General features: G+C 42.7%; 1 protein-coding gene and 21 non-coding genes across 22 annotated transcripts in view; all 22 read left to right on the forward strand.

Annotated features, from left to right (window-relative positions):
* The window catches only part of mfsd4aa (major facilitator superfamily domain containing 4Aa), a 117,531-nt gene that overhangs the window by 22,469 nt on the left and 78,323 nt on the right, over positions 1–16,739 (forward strand). The window lies entirely within an intron of this gene.
* Positions 396–468, forward strand: trnaf-gaa (transfer RNA phenylalanine (anticodon GAA)). Its single transcript has one exon. It is a non-coding gene; the product is annotated as a tRNA-Phe (tRNA).
* trnaf-gaa (transfer RNA phenylalanine (anticodon GAA)) lies at positions 906–978 on the forward strand. The gene has a single exon. It is a non-coding gene; the product is annotated as a tRNA-Phe (tRNA).
* Positions 1,309–1,381, forward strand: trnaf-gaa (transfer RNA phenylalanine (anticodon GAA)). The gene has a single exon. It is a non-coding gene; the product is annotated as a tRNA-Phe (tRNA).
* Positions 2,168–2,240, forward strand: trnaf-gaa (transfer RNA phenylalanine (anticodon GAA)). Its single transcript has one exon. It is a non-coding gene; the product is annotated as a tRNA-Phe (tRNA).
* On the forward strand, positions 2,674–2,746 carry trnaf-gaa (transfer RNA phenylalanine (anticodon GAA)). Its single transcript has one exon. It is a non-coding gene; the product is annotated as a tRNA-Phe (tRNA).
* Positions 3,530–3,602, forward strand: trnaf-gaa (transfer RNA phenylalanine (anticodon GAA)). The gene has a single exon. It is a non-coding gene; the product is annotated as a tRNA-Phe (tRNA).
* trnaf-gaa (transfer RNA phenylalanine (anticodon GAA)) lies at positions 4,040–4,112 on the forward strand. Its single transcript has one exon. It is a non-coding gene; the product is annotated as a tRNA-Phe (tRNA).
* On the forward strand, positions 4,550–4,622 carry trnaf-gaa (transfer RNA phenylalanine (anticodon GAA)). The gene has a single exon. It is a non-coding gene; the product is annotated as a tRNA-Phe (tRNA).
* On the forward strand, positions 6,157–6,229 carry trnaf-gaa (transfer RNA phenylalanine (anticodon GAA)). The gene has a single exon. It is a non-coding gene; the product is annotated as a tRNA-Phe (tRNA).
* trnaf-gaa (transfer RNA phenylalanine (anticodon GAA)) lies at positions 7,174–7,246 on the forward strand. Its single transcript has one exon. It is a non-coding gene; the product is annotated as a tRNA-Phe (tRNA).
* Positions 8,033–8,105, forward strand: trnaf-gaa (transfer RNA phenylalanine (anticodon GAA)). Its single transcript has one exon. It is a non-coding gene; the product is annotated as a tRNA-Phe (tRNA).
* Positions 8,539–8,611, forward strand: trnaf-gaa (transfer RNA phenylalanine (anticodon GAA)). The gene has a single exon. It is a non-coding gene; the product is annotated as a tRNA-Phe (tRNA).
* trnaf-gaa (transfer RNA phenylalanine (anticodon GAA)) lies at positions 9,395–9,467 on the forward strand. The gene has a single exon. It is a non-coding gene; the product is annotated as a tRNA-Phe (tRNA).
* On the forward strand, positions 9,905–9,977 carry trnaf-gaa (transfer RNA phenylalanine (anticodon GAA)). Its single transcript has one exon. It is a non-coding gene; the product is annotated as a tRNA-Phe (tRNA).
* On the forward strand, positions 10,411–10,483 carry trnaf-gaa (transfer RNA phenylalanine (anticodon GAA)). The gene has a single exon. It is a non-coding gene; the product is annotated as a tRNA-Phe (tRNA).
* trnaf-gaa (transfer RNA phenylalanine (anticodon GAA)) lies at positions 10,918–10,990 on the forward strand. Its single transcript has one exon. It is a non-coding gene; the product is annotated as a tRNA-Phe (tRNA).
* trnaf-gaa (transfer RNA phenylalanine (anticodon GAA)) lies at positions 12,180–12,252 on the forward strand. Its single transcript has one exon. It is a non-coding gene; the product is annotated as a tRNA-Phe (tRNA).
* Positions 13,845–13,917, forward strand: trnaf-gaa (transfer RNA phenylalanine (anticodon GAA)). The gene has a single exon. It is a non-coding gene; the product is annotated as a tRNA-Phe (tRNA).
* On the forward strand, positions 14,352–14,424 carry trnaf-gaa (transfer RNA phenylalanine (anticodon GAA)). Its single transcript has one exon. It is a non-coding gene; the product is annotated as a tRNA-Phe (tRNA).
* trnaf-gaa (transfer RNA phenylalanine (anticodon GAA)) lies at positions 15,265–15,337 on the forward strand. The gene has a single exon. It is a non-coding gene; the product is annotated as a tRNA-Phe (tRNA).
* trnaf-gaa (transfer RNA phenylalanine (anticodon GAA)) lies at positions 15,772–15,844 on the forward strand. Its single transcript has one exon. It is a non-coding gene; the product is annotated as a tRNA-Phe (tRNA).

The following is a 16,739-nucleotide window of genomic DNA, read 5'->3' on the forward strand; positions in this document are numbered from 1 at the left end:
ATCGTCAGTTTGTCGGCCTCTTGGCCACTGGAAATAGCCTAATTTTGCCGAAATAGCTCAGTTGGGAGCGCGTTAGACTGAAGATCTAAAGGTCGCTGGTTTTATCCCAGGTTTCGGCAAGCTCCATGGTTGACCTTGGCAAGCTCCAAGGTCAACACATAAGACAGAGATGTTTTTTTTAATCATATGATGTTTTCATATGTTGGGTGTTTCATTGGCAAACTGATGTAACAGGACATAAGCAGGATACATAGAGCGGTCCACATGGAAGAGATTGAAACTGCATCCCACACTTCTATCATAAAGTGAATGGACAATGAATGAATTCCAAAGTACGGTCATTCCCACCATCGTCAGTTTGTCGGCCTCTTGGCCACTGGAAATAGGCTAATTTTGCCGAAATAGCTCAGTTGGGAGAGCGTTAGACTGAAGATCTAAAGGTCCCTGGCTCAATCCCGGGTTTCGGCAAGCTCCAAGAACAACTCCCCTCTTACTTATTCAACCTCTTGTGACATCGAAATAAACCAAAGAAATTCTGAACAAATCTCATTCACACACATAAGACAGAAATGTTTGGTCATCATGCACAGCAGCGCGTTTGGAGGAAACTAAACAGTAGCTCAACCGTGTCATACCAACAGTCAAGCACGGTGATGGAGAGCTGATGAGTTGGGCCTGTTTTTTTTTAATCATATGATGTTTTCATGTGTTGGGTGTTTCATTGGCAAACTGATGTAACAGGACATAAGCAGGATGCATGGAGCGGTCCACATGGAAGAGATTGAAACTGCACCACACACTTCTTCATTCATAAAATGAATGGACAATGAATGAATTCCAAAGTACGGTCATTCCCACCATGGTCTGTTTGTCGGCCTCTTGGCCACTGGAAATAGGCTAATTTTGCCGAAGTAGCTCAGTTGGGAGCGCGTTAGACTGAAGATCTAAAGGTCCCTGGTTTTATCCCGGGTTTCGGCAAGCTCCAAGAACAACTCCCCTCTCACTTATTCAACCTCTGATGACATTGAAATAAACCACAAAAATTCTGAACCAATCTCATTCAAACACATAAGACAGAAATGTTTTTTTTAATCATATGATGTTTTCATATGTTGGGTGTTTCATTGGCAAACTGATGTAACAGGACATAAGCAGGATGCATGGAGCGGTCCACATGGAAGAGATTGAAACTGCATCCCACACTTCTTCTATCATAAAGTGAATGGACAATGATTGAATTCCAAAGTACGGTCATTCCCACCATCGTCAGTTTGTCGGCCTCTTGGCCACTGGAAACAAGCTAGTTTTGCCGAAATAGCTCAGTTGGGAGAGCGTTAGACTGAAGATCTAAAGGTCCCTGGCTCAATCCCGGGTTTCGGCAAGCTCCAAGAACAACTCCCCTCTTACGTATTCAACCTCTTGTGACATCGAAATAAACCAAAAAAATTCTGAACCAATCTCATTCACAAACATAAGACAGAAATGTTTGGTCATCATGCACAGCAGCACGTTTGGAGGAAATTAAACAGTAGCTCAACCGTGTCATACCAACTGTCAAGCACGGTGATGGAGAGCTGATGAGTTGGGCCTGTTTTTTTTTAATCATATGATGTTTTCATATGTTGGGTGTTTCATTGGCAAACTGATGTAACAGGACATAAGCAGGATGCATGGAGCGGTCCACATGGAAGAGATTGAAACTGCATCCCACACTTCTATCATAAAGTGAATGGACAATGAATGAATTCCAAAGTACGGTCATTCCCACCATCGTCAGTTTGTCAGCCTCTTGGCAACTGGAAATAGGCAAATTTTGCCAAAATAGCTTAGTTGGGAGCGCGTTAGACTGAAGATCTAAAGGTCACTGGTTTTATCCCAGGTTTCGGCAAGCTCCATGGTTGACCTTGGCAAGCTCCAAGGTCAACACATAAGACAGAGATGTTTTTTTTAATCATATGATGTTTTCATATGTTGGGTGTTTCATTGGCAAACTGATGTAACAGGACATAAGCAGGATGCATGGAGCGGTCCACATGGAAGAGATTGAAACTGCATCCCACACTTCTTCTATCATAAAGTGAATGGACAATGATTGAATTCCAAAGTACGGTCATTCCCACCATCGTCAGTTTGTCGGCCTCTTGGCCACTGGAAATAAGCTAATTTTACCGAAATAGCTCAGTTGGGAGAGCGTTAGACTGAAGATCTAAAGGTCCCTGGCTCAATCCCAGGTTTCGGCAAGCTCCAAGAACAACTCCCCTCTTACTTATTCAACCTCTTGTGACATCGAAATAAACCAAAAAAATTCTGAACAAATCTCATTCACACACATAAGACAGAAATGTTTGGTCATCATGCACAGCAGCGCGTTTGGAGAAAACTAAACAGTAGCTCAACTGTGTCATACCAACTGTCAAGCACGGTGATGGAGAGCTGATGACTTGGGCCTGTTTTTTTTAATCATATGATGTTTTCATATGTTGGGTGTTTCATTGGCAAACTGATGTAACAGGACATAAGCAGGATGCATGGAGCGGTCCACATGGAAGAGATTGAAACTGCATCCCACACTTCTATCATAAAGTGAATGGACAATGAATGAATTCCAAAGTACGGTCATTCCCACCATCGTCAGTTTGTCGGCCTCTTGGCCACTGGAAATAGGCTAATTTTGCCGAAATAGCTCAGTTGGGAGAGCGTTAGACTGAAGATCTAAAGGTCCCTGGCTCAATCCCGGGTTTCGGCAAGCTCCAAGAACAACTCCCCTCTTACTTATTCAACCTCTTGTGACATCGAAATAAACCAAAAAAATTCTGAACAAATCTCATTCACACACATAAGACAGAAATGTTTGGTCATCATGCACAGCAGCGCGTTTGGAGGAAACTAAACAGTAGCTCAACCGTGTCATACCAACTGTCAAGCACGGTGATGGAGAGCTGATGAGTTGGGCCTGTTTTTTTTTAATCATATGATGTTTTCATGTGTTGGGTGTTTCATTGGCAAACTGATGTAACAGGACATAAGCAGGATGCATGGAGCGGTCCACATGGAAGAGATTGAAACTGCATTCCACATTTCTATCATAAAGTGAATGGACAATGAATGAATTCCAAAGTACGGTCATTCCCACCATCGTCAGTTTGTCGGCCTCTTGGCCACTGGAAATAGGCTAATTTTGCCGAAATAGCTCAGTTGGGAGCGCGTTAGACTGAAGATCTAAAGGTCGCTGGTTTTATCCCAGGTTTCGGCAAGCTCCATGGTTGACCTTGGCAAGCTCCAAGGTCAACACATAAGACAGAGATGTTTTTTTTAATCATATGATGTTTTCATATGTTGGGTGTTTCATTGGCAAACTGATATAACAGGACATAAGCAGGATGCATAGAGCGGTCCACATGGAAGAGATTGAAACTGCATCCCACACTTCTATCATAAAGTGAATGGACAATGAATGAATTCCAAAGTACGGTCATTCCCACCATCGTCAGTTTGTCGGCCTCTTGGCCACTGGAAATAGGCTAATTTTGCCGAAATAGCTCAGTTGGGAGAGCGTTAGACTGAAGATCTAAAGGTCCCTGGCTCAATCCCGGGTTTCGGCAAGCTCCAAGAACAACTCCCCTCTTACTTATTCAACCTCTTGTGACATCGAAATAAACCAAAAAAATTCTGAACCAATCTCATTCACACACATAAGACAGAAATGTTTGGTCATCATGCACAGCAGCGCGTTTGGAGGAAACTAAACAGTAGCTCAACCGTGTCATACCAACTGTCAAGCACGGTGATGGAGAGCTGATGAGTTGGGCCTGTTTTTTTTTAATCATATGATGTTTTCATGTGTTGGGTGTTTCATTGGCAAACTGATGTAACAGGACATAAGCAGGATGCATGGAGCGGTCCACATGGAAGAGATTGAAACTGCATCACACACTTCTTCATTCATAAAATGAATGGACAATGAATGAATTCCAAAGGACGGTCATTCCCACCATCGTCAGTTTGTCGGCCTCTTGGCCACTGGAAATAAGCTAATTTTACCGAAATAGCTCAGTTGGGAGAGCGTTAGACTGAAGATCTAAAGGTCCCTGGCTCAATCCCAGGTTTCGGCAAGCTCCAAGAACAACTCCCCTCTTACTTATTCAACCTCTTGTGACATCGAAATAAACCAAAAAAATTCTGAACCAATCTCATTCACACACATAAGACAGAAATGTTTGGTCATCATGCACAGCAGCGCGTTTGGAGGAAACTAAACAGTAGCTCAACCGTGTCATACCAACTGTCAAGCACGGTGATGGAGAGCTGATGAGTTGGGCCTGTTTTTTTTTAATCATATGATGTTTTCATGTGTTGGGTGTTTCATTGGCAAACTGATGTAACAGGACATAAGCAGGATGCATGGAGCGGTCCACATGGAAGAGATTGAAACTGCATCACACACTTCTTCATTCATAAAATGAATGGACAATGAATGAATTCCAAAGGACGGTCATTCCCACCATCGTCAGTTTGTCGGCCTCTTGGCCACTGGAAATAAGCTAATTTTACCGAAATAGCTCAGTTGGGAGAGCGTTAGACTGAAGATCTAAAGGTCCCTGGCTCAATCCCAGGTTTCGGCAAGCTCCAAGAACAACTCCCCTCTTACTTATTCAACCTCTTGTGACATCGAAATAAACCAAAAAAATTCTGAACCAATCTCATTCACACACATAAGACAGAAATGTTTGGTCATCATGCACAGCAGCACGTTTGGAGGAAATTAAACAGTAGCTCAACCGTGTCATACCAACTGTCAAGCACGGTGATGGAGAGCTGATGAGTTGGGCCTGTTTTTTTTTAATCATATGATGTTTTCATATGTTGGGTGTTTCATTGGCAAACTGATGTAACAGGACATAAGCAGGATGCATGGAGCGGTCCACATGGAAGAGATTGAAACTGCATCCCACACTTCTATCATAAAGTGAATGGACAATGAATGAATTCCAAAGTACGGTCATTCCCACCATCGTCAGTTTGTCAGCCTCTTGGCAACTGGAAATAGGCAAATTTTGCCAAAATAGCTTAGTTGGGAGCGCGTTAGACTGAAGATCTAAAGGTCACTGGTTTTATCCCAGGTTTCGGCAAGCTCCATGGTTGACCTTGGCAAGCTCCAAGGTCAACACATAAGACAGAGATGTTTTTTTTAATCATATGATGTTTTCATATATTGGGTGTTTCATTGGCAAACCGATGTAACAGGACATAAGCAGGATGCATGGAGCGGTCCACATGGAAGAGATTGAAACTGCATCCCACACTTCTATCATAAAGTGAATGGACAATGAATGAATTCCAAAGTACGGTCATTCCCATCATCGTCAGTTTGTCGGCCTCTTGGCCACTGGAAATAGGCAAAATTTGCCGAAATAGCTCAGTTGGGAGCGCGTTAGACTGAAGATCTAAAGTTCGCTGGTTTTATCCCAGGTTTCGGCAAGCTCCATGGTTGACCTTGGCAAGCTCCAAGGTCAACACATAAGACAGAGTTGTTTTTTTTAATCATATGATGTTTTCATATGTTGGGTGTTTCATTGGAAAACTGATGTAACAGGACATAAGCAGGATGCATGGAGCGGTCCACATGGAAGAGATTGAAACTGCATCACACACTTCTTCATTCATAAAATGAATGGACAATGAATGAATTCCAAAGTACGGTCATTCCCACCATGGTCTGTTTGTCGTACTCTTGGCAACTGGAAATATGCAAATTTTGCCAAAATAGCTCAGATGGGAGCGCGTTAGACTGAAGATCAAAAGGTCCCTGGTTTTATCCCAGGTTTCGGCAAGCTCCAAGAACACCTCCCCTCTCACTTATTCAACCTCTGATGACATTGAAATAAACCACAAAAATTCTGAACCAATCTCATTCAAACACATAAGACAGAAATGTTTTTTTAATCATATGATGTTTTCATATGTTGGGTGTTTCATTGGCAAACTGATGTAACAGGACATAAGCAGGATGCATGGAGCGTTCCACATGGAAGAGATTGAAACTGCATCCCACACTTCTATCATAAAGTGAATGGACAATGAATGAATTCCAAAGTACGGTCATTCCCACCATCGTCAGTTTGTCGGCCTCTTGGCCACTGGAAATAGGCTAATTTTGCCGAAATAGCTCAGTTGGGAGAGCGTTAGACTGAAGATCTAAAGGTCCCTGGCTCAATCCCGGGTTTCGGCAAGCTCCAAGAACAACTCCCCTCTTACGTATTCAACCTCTTGTGACATCGAAATAAACCAAAAAAATTCTGAACCAATCTCATTCACACACATAAGACAGAAATGTTTGGTCATCATGCACAGCAGCGCGTTTGGAGGAAACTAAACAGTAGCTCAACCGTGTCATACCAACTGTCAAGCACGGTGATGGAGAGCTGATGAGTTGGGCCTGTTTTTTTTTAATCATATGATGTTTTCATGTGTTGGGTGTTTCATTGGCAAACTGATGTAACAGGACATAAGCAGGATGCATGGAGCGGTCCACATGGAAGAGATTGAAACTGCATCACACACTTCTTCATTCATAAAATGAATGGACAATGAATGAATTCCAAAGTACGGTCATTCCCACCATGGTCTGTTTGTCGTACTCTTGGCAACTGGAAATAGGCAAATTTTGCCAAAATAGCTCAGATGGGAGCGCGTTAGACTGAAGATCTAAAGGTCCCTGGTTTTATCCCGGGTTTCGGCAAGCTCCAAGAACAACTCCCCTCTCACTTATTCAACCTCTGATGACATTGAAATAAACCACAAAAATTCTGAACCAATCTCATTCAAACACATAAGACAGAAATGTTTGGTCATCATGCACAGCAGCGCGTTTGGAGGAAACTAAACAGTAGCTCAACCGTGTCATACCAACTGTCAAGCACGGTGATGGAGAGCTGATGAGTTGGGCCTGTTTTTTTTTAATCATATGATCTTTTCATATGTTGGGTGTTTCATTGGCAAACTGATGTAACAGGACATAAGCAGGATGCATGGAGCGGTCCACATGGAAGAGATTGAAACTGCATCCCACACTTCTATCATAAAGTGAATGGACAATGAATGAATTCCAAAGTACGGTCATTCCCACCATCGTCAGTTTGTCGGCCTCTTGGCCACTGGAAATAGGCTAATTTTGCCGAAATAGCTCAGTTGGGAGAGCGTTAGACTGAAGATCTAAAGGTCCCTGGCTCAATCCCGGGTTTCGGCAAGCTCCAAGAACAACTCCCCTCTTACGTATTCAACCTCTTGTGACATCGAAATAAACCAAAAAAATTCTGAACCAATCTCATTCACACACATAAGACAGAAATGTTTGGTCATCATGCACAGCAGCACGTTTGGAGGAAATTAAACAGTAGCTCAACCGTGTCATACCAACTGTCAAGCACGGTGATGGAGAGCTGATGAGTTGGGCCTGTTTTTTTTTAATCATATGATGTTTTCATATGTTGGGTGTTTCATTGGCAAACTGATGTAACAGGACATAAGCAGGATGCATGGAGCGGTCCACATGGAAGAGATTGAAACTGCATCCCACACTTCTATCATAAAGTGAATGGACAATGAATGAATTCCAAAGTACGGTCATTCCCACCATCGTCAGTTTGTCAGCCTCTTGGCAACTGGAAATAGGCAAATTTTGCCAAAATAGCTTAGTTGGGAGCGCGTTAGACTGAAGATCTAAAGGTCACTGGTTTTATCCCAGGTTTCGGCAAGCTCCATGGTTGACCTTGGCAAGCTCCAAGGTCAACACATAAGACAGAGATGTTTTTTTTAATCATATGATGTTTTCATATGTTGGGTGTTTCATTGGCAAACTGATGTAACAGGACATAAGCAGGATGCATGGAGCGGTCCACATGGAAGAGATTGAAACTGCATCCCACACTTCTTCTATCATAAAGTGAATGGACAATGATTGAATTCCAAAGTACGGTCATTCCCACCATCGTCAGTTTGTCGGCCTCTTGGCCACTGGAAATAAGCTAATTTTACCGAAATAGCTCAGTTGGGAGAGCGTTAGACTGAAGATCTAAAGGTCCCTGGCTCAATCCCAGGTTTCGGCAAGCTCCAAGAACAACTCCCCTCTTACTTATTCAACCTCTTGTGACATCGAAATAAACCAAAAAAATTCTGAACAAATCTCATTCACACACATAAGACAGAAATGTTTGGTCATCATGCACAGCAGCGCGTTTGGAGAAAACTAAACAGTAGCTCAACTGTGTCATACCAACTGTCAAGCACGGTGATGGAGAGCTGATGACTTGGGCCTGTTTTTTTTAATCATATGATGTTTTCATATGTTGGGTGTTTCATTGGCAAACTGATGTAACAGGACATAAGCAGGATGCATGGAGCGGTCCACATGGAAGAGATTGAAACTGCATCCCACACTTCTATCATAAAGTGAATGGACAATGAATGAATTCCAAAGTACGGTCATTCCCACCATCGTCAGTTTGTCGGCCTCTTGGCCACTGGAAATAGGCTAATTTTGCCGAAATAGCTCAGTTGGGAGAGCGTTAGACTGAAGATCTAAAGGTCCCTGGCTCAATCCCGGGTTTCGGCAAGCTCCAAGAACAACTCCCCTCTTACTTATTCAACCTCTTGTGACATCGAAATAAACCAAAAAAATTCTGAACAAATCTCATTCACACACATAAGACAGAAATGTTTGGTCATCATGCACAGCAGCGCGTTTGGAGGAAACTAAACAGTAGCTCAACCGTGTCATACCAACTGTCAAGCACGGTGATGGAGAGCTGATGAGTTGGGCCTGTTTTTTTTTAATCATATGATGTTTTCATGTGTTGGGTGTTTCATTGGCAAACTGATGTAACAGGACATAAGCAGGATGCATGGAGCGGTCCACATGGAAGAGATTGAAACTGCATTCCACATTTCTATCATAAAGTGAATGGACAATGAATGAATTCCAAAGTACGGTCATTCCCACCATCGTCAGTTTGTCGGCCTCTTGGCCACTGGAAATAGGCTAATTTTGCCGAAATAGCTCAGTTGGGAGCGCGTTAGACTGAAGATCTAAAGGTCGCTGGTTTTATCCCAGGTTTCGGCAAGCTCCATGGTTGACCTTGGCAAGCTCCAAGGTCAACACATAAGACAGAGATGTTTTTTTTAATCATATGATGTTTTCATATGTTGGGTGTTTCATTGGCAAACTGATATAACAGGACATAAGCAGGATGCATAGAGCGGTCCACATGGAAGAGATTGAAACTGCATCCCACACTTCTATCATAAAGTGAATGGACAATGAATGAATTCCAAAGTACGGTCATTCCCACCATCGTCAGTTTGTCGGCCTCTTGGCCACTGGAAATAGGCTAATTTTGCCGAAATAGCTCAGTTGGGAGAGCGTTAGACTGAAGATCTAAAGGTCCCTGGCTCAATCCCGGGTTTCGGCAAGCTCCAAGAACAACTCCCCTCTTACTTATTCAACCTCTTGTGACATCGAAATAAACCAAAAAAATTCTGAACCAATCTCATTCACACACATAAGACAGAAATGTTTGGTCATCATGCACAGCAGCGCGTTTGGAGGAAACTAAACAGTAGCTCAACCGTGTCATACCAACTGTCAAGCACGGTGATGGAGAGCTGATGAGTTGGGCCTGTTTTTTTTTAATCATATGATGTTTTCATGTGTTGGGTGTTTCATTGGCAAACTGATGTAACAGGACATAAGCAGGATGCATGGAGCGGTCCACATGGAAGAGATTGAAACTGCATCACACACTTCTTCATTCATAAAATGAATGGACAATGAATGAATTCCAAAGGACGGTCATTCCCACCATCGTCAGTTTGTCGGCCTCTTGGCCACTGGAAATAAGCTAATTTTACCGAAATAGCTCAGTTGGGAGAGCGTTAGACTGAAGATCTAAAGGTCCCTGGCTCAATCCCAGGTTTCGGCAAGCTCCAAGAACAACTCCCCTCTTACTTATTCAACCTCTTGTGACATCGAAATAAACCAAAAAAATTCTGAACAAATCTCATTCACACACATAAGACAGAAATGTTTGGTCATCATGCACAGCAGCGCGTTTGGAGGAAACTAAACAGTAGCTCAACTGTGTCATACCAACTGTCAAGCACGGTGATGGAGAGCTGATGACTTGGGCCTGTTTTTTTTAATCATATGATGTTTTCATATGTTGGGTGTTTCATTGGCAAACTGATGTAACAGGACATAAGCAGGATGCATGGAGCGGTCCACATGGAAGAGATTGAAACTGCATCCCACACTTCTATCATAAAGTGAATGGACAATGAATGAATTCCAAAGTACGGTCATTCCCACCATCGTCAGTTTGTCGGCCTCTTGGCCACTGGAAATAGGCTAATTTTGCCGAAATAGCTCAGTTGGGAGAGCGTTAGACTGAAGATCTAAAGGTCCCTGGCTCAATCCCGGGTTTCGGCAAGCTCCAAGAACAACTCCCCTCTTACTTATTCAACCTCTTGTGACATCGAAATAAACCAAAAAAATTCTGAACAAATCTCATTCACACACATAAGACAGAAATGTTTGGTCATCATGCACAGCAGCACGTTTGGAGGAAACTAAACAGTAGCTCAACCGTGTCATACCAACTGTCAAGCACGGTGATGGAGAGCTGATGAGTTGGGCCTGTTTTTTTTTAATCATATGATGTTTTCATGTGTTGGGTGTTTCATTGGCAAACTGATGTAACAGGACATAAGCAGGATGCATGGAGCGGTCCACATGGAAGAGATTGAAACTGCATTCCACATTTCTATCATAAAGTGAATGGACAATGAATGAATTCCAAAGTACGGTCATTCCCACCATCGTCAGTTTGTCGGCCTCTTGGCCACTGGAAATAGGCTAATTTTGCCGAAATAGCTCAGTTGGGAGAGCGTTAGACTGAAGATCTAAAGGTCCCTGGCTCAATCCCGGGTTTCGGCAAGCTCCAAGAACAACTCCCCTCTTACTTATTCAACCTCTTGTGACATCGAAATAAACCAAAAAAATTCTGAACCAATCTCATTCACACACATAAGACAGAAATGTTTGGTCATCATGCACAGCAGCGCGTTTGGAGGAAACTAAACAGTAGCTCAACCGTGTCATACCAACTGTCAAGCACGGTGATGGAGAGCTGATGAGTTGGGCCTGTTTTTTTTTAATCATATGATGTTTTCATGTGTTGGGTGTTTCATTGGCAAACTGATGTAACAGGACATAAGCAGGATGCATGGAGCGGTCCACATGGAAGAGATTGAAACTGCATCACACACTTCTTCATTCATAAAATGAATGGACAATGAATGAATTCCAAAGGACGGTCATTCCCACCATGGTCTGTTTGTCGTACTCTTGGCAACTGGAAATAGGCTAATTTTGCCAAAATAGCTCAGATGGGAGCGCGTTAGACTGAAGATCTAAAGGTCCCTGGTTTTATTCCGGGTTTCGGCAAGCTCCAAGAACAACTCCCCTCTCACTTATTCAACCTCTGATGACATTGAAATAAACCACAAAAATTCTGAACTAATCTCATTCAAACACATAAGACAGAAATGTTTTTTTTAATCATATGATGTTTTCATATGTTGGGTGTTTCATTGGCAAACTGATGTAACAGGACATAAGCAGGATGCATGGAGCGGTCCACATGGAAGAGATTGAAACTGCATCCCACACTTCTTCTATCATAAAGTGAATGGACAATGATTGAATTCCAAAGTACGATCATTCCCACCATCGTCAGTTTGTCGGCCTCTTGGCCACTGGAAATAGCCTAATTTTGCCGAAATAGCTCAGTTGGGAGCGCGTTAGACTGAAGATCTAAAGGTCGCTGGTTTTATCCCAGGTTTCGGCAAGCTCCATGGTTGACCTTGGCAAGCTCCAAGGTCAACACATAAGACAGAGATGTTTTTTTTAATCATATGATGTTTTCATATGTTGGGTGTTTCATTGGCAAACTGATGTAACAGGACATAAGCAGGATACATAGAGCGGTCCACATGGAAGAGATTGAAACTGCATCCCACACTTCTATCATAAAGTGAATGGACAATGAATGAATTCCAAAGTACGGTCATTCCCACCATCGTCAGTTTGTCGGCCTCTTGGCCACTGGAAATAGGCTAATTTTGCCGAAATAGCTCAGTTGGGAGAGCGTTAGACTGAAGATCTAAAGGTCCCTGGCTCAATCCCGGGTTTCGGCAAGCTCCAAGAACAACTCCCCTCTTACTTATTCAACCTCTTGTGACATCGAAATAAACCAAAGAAATTCTGAACAAATCTCATTCACACACATAAGACAGAAATGTTTGGTCATCATGCACAGCAGCGCGTTTGGAGGAAACTAAACAGTAGCTCAACCGTGTCATACCAACAGTCAAGCACGGTGATGGAGAGCTGATGAGTTGGGCCTGTTTTTTTTTAATCATATGATGTTTTCATGTGTTGGGTGTTTCATTGGCAAACTGATGTAACAGGACATAAGCAGGATGCATGGAGCGGTCCACATGGAAGAGATTGAAACTGCATCCCACACTTCTATCATAAAGTGAATGGACAATGAATGAATTCCAAAGTACGGTCATTCCCACCATGGTCTGTTTGTCGGCCTCTTGGCCACTGGAAATAGGCTAATTTTGCCGAAATAGCTCAGTTGGGAGCGCGTTAGACTGAAGATCTAAAGGTCGCTGGTTTTATCCCAGGTTTCGGCAAGCTCCATGGTTGACCTTGGCAAGCTCCAAGGTCAACACATAAGACAGAGATGTTTTTTTTAATCATATGATGTTTTCATATGTTGGGTGTTTCATTGGCAAACTGATGTAACAGGACATAAGCAGGATGCATGGAGCGGTCCACATGGAAGAGATTGAAACTTCATCACACACTTCTTCATTCATAAAATGAATGGACAATGAATGAATTCCAAAGTACGGTCATTCCCACCATGGTCTGTTTGTCGTACTCTTGGCAACTGGAAATAGGCAAATTTTGCCAAAATAGCTCAGATGGGAGCGCGTTAGACTGAAGATCTAAAGGTCCCTGGTTTTATCCCGGGTTTCGGCAAGCTCCAAGAACAACTCCCCTCTCACTTATTCAACCTCTGATGACATTGAAATAAACCACAAAAATTCTGAACCAATCTCATTCAAACACATAAGACAGAAATGTTTTTTTTAATCATATGATGTTTTCATATGTTGGGTGTTTCATTGGCAAACTGATGTAACAGGACATAAGCAGGATGCATGGAGCGGTCCACATGGAAGAGATTGAAACTGCATCACACACTTCTTCATTCATAAAATGAATGGACAATGAATGAATTCCAAAGTACGGTCATTCCCACCATGGTCTGTTTGTCGTACTCTTGGCAACTGGAAATAGGCAAATTTTGCCAAAATAGCTCAGATGGGAGCGCGTTAGACTGAAGATCTAAAGGTCCCTGGTTTTATCCCGGGTTTCGGCAAGCTCCAAGAACAACTCCCCTCTCACTTATTCAACCTCTGATGACATTGAAATAAACCACAAAAATTCTGAACCAATCTCATTCAAACACATAAGACAGAAATGTTTTTTTTAATCATATGATGTTTTCATATGTTGGGTGTTTCATTGGCAAACTGATGTAACAGGACATAAGCAGGATGCATGGAGCGGTCCACATGGAAGAGATTGAAACTGCATCCCACACTTCTTCTATCATAAAGTGAATGGACAATGATTGAATTCCAAAGTACGGTCATTCCCACCATCGTCAGTTTGTCGGCCTCTTGGCCACTGGAAATAAGCTAGTTTTGCCGAAATAGCTCAGTTGGGAGAGCGTTAGACTGAAGATCTAAAGGTCCCTGGCTCAATCCCGGGTTTCGGCAAGCTCCAAGAACAACTCCCCTCTTACGTATTCAACCTCTTGTGACATCGAAATAAACCAAAAAAATTCTGAACCAATCTCATTCACAAACATAAGACAGAAATGTTTGGTCATCATGCACAGCAGCACGTTTGGAGGAAATTAAACAGTAGCTCAACCGTGTCATACCAACTGTCAAGCACGGTGATGGAGAGCTGATGAGTTGGGCCTGTTTTTTTTTAATCATATGATGTTTTCATATGTTGGGTGTTTCATTGGCAAACTGATGTAACAGGACATAAGCAGGATGCATGGAGCGGTCCACATGGAAGAGATTGAAACTGCATCCCACACTTCTATCATAAAGTGAATGGACAATGAATGAATTCCAAAGTACGGTCATTCCCACCATCGTCAGTTTGTCGGCCTCTTGGCCACTGGAAATAGGCTAATTTTGCCGAAATAGCTCAGTTGGGAGAGCGTTAGACTGAAGATCTAAAGGTCCCTGGCTCAATCCCGGGTTTCGGCAAGCTCCAAGAACAACTCCCCTCTTACGTATTCAACCTCTTGTGACATCGAAATAAACCAAAAAAATTCTGAACCAATCTCATTCACACACATAAGACAGAAATGTTTGGTCATCATGCACAGCAGCACGTTTGGAGGAAATTAAACAGTAGCTCAACCGTGTCATACCAACTGTCAAGCACGGTGATGGAGAGCTGATGAGTTGGGCCTGTTTTTTTTTAATCATATGATGTTTTCATATGTTGGGTGTTTCATTGGCAAACTGATGTAACAGGACATAAGCAGGATGCATGGAGCGGTCCACATGGAAGAGATTGAAACTGCATCACACACTTCTTCATTCATAAAATGAATGGACAATGAATGAATTCCAAAGTACGGTCATTCCCACCATGGTCTGTTTGTCGTACTCTTGGCAACTGGAAATAGGCAAATTTTGCCAAAATAGCTCAGATGGGAGCGCGTTAGACTGAAGATCTAAAGGTCCCTGATTTTATCCCGGGTTTCGGCAAGCTCCAAGAACAACTCCCCTCTCACTTATTCAACCTCTGATGACATTGAAATAAACCACAAAAATTCTGAACCAATCTCATTCAAACACATAAGACAGAAATGTTTTTTTTAATCATATGATGTTTTCATATGTTGGGTGTTTCATTGGCAAACTGATGTAACAGGACATAAGCAGGATGCATGGAGCGGTCCACATGGAAGAGATTGAAACTGCATCCCACACTTCTTCTATCATAAAGTGAATGGACAATGATTGAATTCCAAAGTACGGTCATTCCCACCATCGTCAGTTTGTCGGCCTCTTGGCCACTGGAAATAAGCTAATTTTGCCGAAATAGCTCAGTTGGGAGAGCGTTAGACTGAAGATCTAAAGGTCCCTGGCTCAATCCCGGGTTTCGGCAAGCTCCAAGAACAACTCCCCTCTTACGTATTCAACCTCTTGTGACATCGAAATAAACCAAAAAAATTCTGAACCAATCTCATTCACACACATAAGACAGAAATGTTTGGTCATCATGCACAGCAGCGCGTTTGGAGGAAACTAAAGAGTAGCTCAACCGTGTCATACCAACTGTCAAGCACGGTGATGGAGAGCTGATGAGTTGGGCCTGTTCTTTTTTAATCATATGATGTTTTCATATGTTGGGTGTTTCATTGGCAAACTGATGTAACAGGACATAAGCAGGATGCATGGAGCGGTCCACATGGAAGAGATTGAAACTGCATCCCACACTTCTATCATAAAGTGAATGGACAATGAATGAATTCCAAAGTACGGTCATTCCCACCATCGTCAGTTTGTCGGCCTCTTGGCCACTGGAAATAGGCTAATTTTGCCGAAATAGCTCAGTTGGGAGAGCGTTAGACTGAAGATCTAAAGGTCCCTGGCTCAATCCCGGGTTTCGGCAAGCTCCAAGAACAACTCCCCTCTTACGTATTCAACCTCTTGTGACATCGAAATAAACCAAAAAAATTCTGAACCAATCTCATTCACACACATAAGACAGAAATGTTTGGTCATCATGCACAGCAGCACGTTTGGAGGAAACTAAACAGTAGCTCAACCGTGTCATACCAACTGTCAAGCACGGTGATGGAGAGCTGATGAGTTGGGCCTGTTCTTTTTTAATCATATGATGTTTTCATATGTTGGGTGTTTCATTGGCAAACTGATGTAACAGGACATAAGCAGGATGCATGGAGCGGTCCACATGGAAGAGATTGAAACTGCATCCCACACTTCTATCATAAAGTGAATGGACAATGAATGAATTCCAAAGTACGGTCATTCCCACCATCGTCAGTTTGTCGGCCTCTTGGCCACTGGAAATAGGCTAATTTTGCCGAAATAGCTCAGTTGGGAGCGCGTTAGACTGAAGATCTAAAGGTCGCTGGTTTTATCCCAGGTTTCGGCAAGCTCCATGGTTGACATTGGCAAGCTCCAAGGTCAACACATAAGACAGAGATGTTTTTTTTAATCATATGATGTTTTCATATGTTGGGTGTTTCATTGGCAAACTGATGTAACAGGACATAAGCAGGATGCATGGAGCGGTCCACATGGAAGAGATTGAAACTGCATCACACACTTCTTCATTCATAAAATGAATGGACAATGAATGAATTCCAAAGTACGGTCATTCCCACCATGGTCTGTTTGTCGTACTCTTGGCAACTGGAAATAGGCAAATTTTGCCAAAATAGCTCAGATGGGAGCGCGTTAGACTGAAGATCTAAAGGTCGCTGGTTTTATCCCGGGTTTCGGCAAGCTCCAAGAACAACTCCCCTCTCACTTATTCAACC

The sequence above is a fragment of the Leuresthes tenuis genome, unplaced genomic scaffold (assembly GCF_036924035.1).
Source record: "Leuresthes tenuis unplaced genomic scaffold, fLeuTen1.0.hap1 SCAF_3, whole genome shotgun sequence".
In the NCBI taxonomy this organism is placed as follows: Eukaryota; Metazoa; Chordata; class Actinopteri; order Atheriniformes; family Atherinopsidae; genus Leuresthes; species Leuresthes tenuis.